Source organism: Oryctolagus cuniculus, chromosome Y (assembly GCF_051225735.1).
Source record: "Oryctolagus cuniculus isolate XC-2025 breed Fujian yellow rabbit chromosome Y, ASM5122573v1, whole genome shotgun sequence".
Taxonomy (NCBI): domain Eukaryota; kingdom Metazoa; phylum Chordata; class Mammalia; order Lagomorpha; family Leporidae; genus Oryctolagus; species Oryctolagus cuniculus.
The window spans coordinates 26,724,837-26,729,297 of NC_142889.1; the positions used below are offsets into that span (position 1 = coordinate 26,724,837).

General features: G+C 42.4%; 1 pseudogene; it reads right to left on the reverse strand.

Annotated features, from left to right (window-relative positions):
- Positions 1 to 363: 363 nt before the first annotated feature.
- LOC149119422 (nuclear receptor subfamily 2 group C member 2 pseudogene) lies at positions 364 to 1,752 on the reverse strand (annotated as a pseudogene).
- Between the last annotated feature and the right edge of the window lie 2,709 nt (positions 1,753 to 4,461).

Here is a 4,461-nt window from a genome sequence, read left to right on the forward strand (position 1 = left end):
TATGTTCAATTGGATTGTGACAAAAATTGGAGAGATATATGTGTGTCACTATAGCATAATGGAATAGCTCAATCTATAATCTGTCCATTATTAATCAGTACATCCCTGGATGGTGGAGTGTTGAAAATATGCAAGGGATTGTAAATTTGACAAAATGTAATTATGAATTGGCTAAAATTCATGTGGATGCTATCAATGAATCAGTGTTCACAAATCTGATTATAACTTTACTAAAGGCTTACATCAGATAAATCTGGGGACTCTTACTTTGTAGGGTGCTACCATAAATGTTCTCTGTATATTTCCTAAAATAATTTGGTGACTACTCTCTAATATTCATAAATCCCTGATGTTCACTGTGTATTATTTACAAAATAAAAAGAGTGGAGGAAATGTTAGGGAACAAGACAGCCACAGTATTGACAGGTTTGAGGCTCTGTGTCTGCACATGGCCAACAGACCCTTGAGGAAGTGAAGAGGGCAGTCCTGCCCAAGTGCCTGAAAGGCTTGGAATGAACTGGCCCAGTGCATGGAGAGGAAGAACAGGAAGGACACAGATTTGCAGATGTACTGCACATTGAGGTGCTTCGGCATCAGGTTTAGCATTGTCACCTTAAACATAAAGTGTGTGTCTGAAAGGATAGGGCCTTCAACCTCAATGGCAGGTGCTTACTGGTCCCTTATGGTGATGTGGAGGCTCCCTCCTCCACTGGCGTCCATCTATTTGATCAGGCTTGGTGGCCAGGAGCTGTCTGTGGTACTAAGTGCTTTAGCTAAGGTATCAAATGCCCTGCAATCTCACTTGCAGACTGGTCCTCTAGCTGGATTTCTGAAGTGTAACCATTGTTCAAGGATTCACTTAGGTTGACAAGGAGGTTGCTACATTTGCCAGTGTGCCTAAGCTCCCTGGCTTGTTTCTGCCTTGGAGTCACTGCCAAGAGAATTGTGCCATCCTAGGCTGCTAGACATTCACAAGCATCCCTGATCCTTCTGTCTTGTGGATATCAGAGGACTTCTCAGGTCCTTCTGGATATAGATTTTCTCAGGTGAAGCATCACAATTGCTCAGTTTCTCCCACTGCTATCAAAGGACATCTGTTTACTCTGTACAGATTCTATTTTAATGCTCATAGCCAAGCATTTTTTTTTTTCAGCTGGCAAAACTGACAGTGATTACAGTGATGTTTGCTGATGACGAAGTCTTGGTTGCTCTAAAATTTTTTTGCATGGTCCTTTTAAAGAAACCTTTGCAACCTTCACAACTGACAGCCACATAGTGATGGCCAGAGGCTTTGTCACCACAGATCGTACAGTACTCCACCACCTGGAGCTGCTGTAGGTCCATCCTGCCCAGAAATTGCTCCACAGAAGCAGAACCCATGACAACCTGGATCCTGCCAGGAACCAGGTTGTCTCAGGTGGTGAATATTTCCTGCTTGGTGCTGGAGGTCTCTGGAAAAGCCAGTATCACCACCCCAGTTCCTGCTCCATCTGGACCAGTGAGAATGAACTGATGTTTAGAGGATAGAGAGGCATCCACTGCTGTAACTCTCTGTGTCATCTTTCCTTTCAGCTGGTCCATCACAGTCTGAATGTGCCGAGGAGAGGCTACCAGCAGAGTTGGTGTAATGATCTGAAAGCACAGGGAGAGGCTGGCCATCCCTCAGAGATTCTGGCAGAAAGGTCTTTGTAGGTGGTAATTCAACCACTTGTGGGTCCCCACTTTGTAATGAACCAGCACCTCCATATTTGTAGCCAAGGTGAAGCAAGATTATTAGAGAACCTCAGGATTTGGCACCAAAGTGGCCTGGAAGCAGGTCTCATGTTGGCGGTGGGCAACCCCAAAGAGGAGGGCAGGGCACAGTGAGACTGGGCCTCCTGAGTAGGTAGATGGCAAGAGCCTGGGGGCTAAGGGATCCCTGGACCACAGGAGAGAGGAGACACTGAATTGTATGGGGGAGGATCAGAGCTGGGGGTGCCACAGGAGTTGTGGGGAAGGAGGAAACTGTTATTGTTTTTGTCAGTGAAAGGTCAGAGTTCTTGACCCCATTGCTGTAGCCACTGCAGCCTGGGCACTGGGAGGAGGAGCACGAATGTTCTTCCTTTTCTCTGTGACAACCATGACACGCAGTTTTTCTAAAATACATATTTTCCATGATTTCTAATCATATCATCTCAGATTCATTATGCAGATATAGTATGACTTTTTTCCCAATATTAAAACATTCTTTGTGTAGCATGGTAACCTGAATTCATGAGTTAATGGTATTTATTTTTATTAGACAATGAAGTCCTATCCCATTTAATGAGCAATGCTTACTTCAACTTTCCCACATAACAGGAATGTCCTGGGAAGAAACCAAGTCAACATTCCTATTAACATTTCACTGATTTTTTTTAGATATACTTATTTAGCTGAAGATCAGAGTTACAGGGAGAGATACAGAAAGACCCTGAAAGTGTGGGTTCACTCCTTGCAATGTCCAAGGTGGGTCAGGCCAAAACCAGGAGCTTCATCCATGTCTCCCACATGGGTGGTGGTGACCCACACACTCAGGCCATTTTATGCTGCTTTTCCAGGCCATTACCATGGAGATGGATTAGAAACAAAGCCACCAGAACATAAACTGGCACCTATATGGGGGGCAGGAATTGCTGGTTGTAGCTTTACCCACTATGGCAAAATGAAGGCCCCTATTTCACTGAATTGCAGGAGACAATGGCCAGCTGTACCCAATGCCACCTCAGCTTACTTTTTAGTCTGGGTTCTCTTAGATTATCCTGGAATATTTCATTTTATCTGCAAAATATCCTTCAAAAGGAAGAAAGTTTTAAAGCTAAATCTTTATAGGTTCCAGGTAAACATGCTTGAGTGGAAGGCAGTGTGTTTGTGCACTATGTGTATCACATATTGTGTTGCTGCAGGGGTGTTTGCTATATAAAGTCCAGGACACCCTAATATTGTGTGGAACATAATTATACTAATATGTATGTTGTTTAACTGAAATTCAAATTCAACTAAATGTTCCATCTTTCTGACTGCCTTACTCAAAAGACACATAAAAGCCTCTCAAATTAACTAATAAAATGACAAACTGCTATCTATGTTGTATCATTGTGGTTATTTCCTTCTTGCTACCAAGTGTGTGAGGTTGCTTGGCTATCATATAAATTTCTACTCTCAACAACCATTTAACCAACTTCCCAGGTAATTACACTGATTCTTTTCTAGTCCTATCTTTAGGCTTCACAAAATGCCTCTCATAATTCTAATTTGACTTCTACATTATTTTTAATAGAAAACTTTTATTTAATAAATATAAATTTCAAAAGCACAACTTTTGGATTATAGCAGTTCTTTCCCCCATAATCACCCTCCCACCCACAAACCATCCCATTTCCACTTCCTCTCTCATCTCATTCTTCATTAAGATTCATTTTTAATTATCTTTATATACAGAAGATCAACTCTATACCAAGTGAAGATTTCAGCAGTTTGCACCCACACATACACACAAAGTATAAATTACTGTTTGAAGACTAGTTTTACCATTAATTCTCATAGTAAAACACATTAAGGACAGAGTTCCTACATGGGGAGCAAGCGCAGAGTGCCTCCTGTTGTTGATTTAAGAGTGTCAATTGTTGGGCCGGTGCCACGGCTCACTAGGCTAATCCTCTGCCTTGCGGCATCAGCACACTGGGTTCTAGTCCCGGTCAGGGCACCGGATTCTGTCCCGGTTGCCCGTCTTCCAAGGCCAGCTCTCTGCTGTGGCCAGGGAGTGCAGTGGAGGATGGCCCAAGTGCTTGGGCTCTGCACCCCATGGGAGACCAGGATAAGCACCTGGTCTTATGCCACGGTGGCCATTGGAGGGTGAACCAATGGCAAAAGGAAGACCTTTCTTTCTGTCTCTCTCTCTCACTGTCCACTCTGCCTGTTAAAAAAAAAAAAAAAGAGTTTCAATTGTTAAATTAACTCCTATATTACTGTAGTAACATTTTACTGCACAGAAAAACTTCCTTTGTCAGCTGAGGCTATTAGTAATTCTCAAGCTATGATTCCTAATCAAAGCAGAGGAAGGCAGGATCACTGCTTCCATAACAATGACCACAACTTGACCTTTTCTCAAATAGCCACAGCTCAAGCACCATGACTCTAAGAATAGGATGCCTTGTGTGAGGGAAGATTAGACTGTTTGTGCTCTTTGACCTAGTAATTTCATTTCAGGAATTTATGCTAAGGAAACAAAAACAAAACAAAACAAAACACAAAAACATACGCAGATGATGTTCCTTACAGGTTTACTTGTAATAGCAATAAATCAACAAATAAATAGAAACAAAAATGGAGGCCAACATTCAAATCTCCATCAGCATAGGATTAGGTATGTCCCAGATGCTGCACCAAACAAGATTAGTTTCCTAATGGGACCTTACCCTACTGTCCAGTCTCAACAAACTA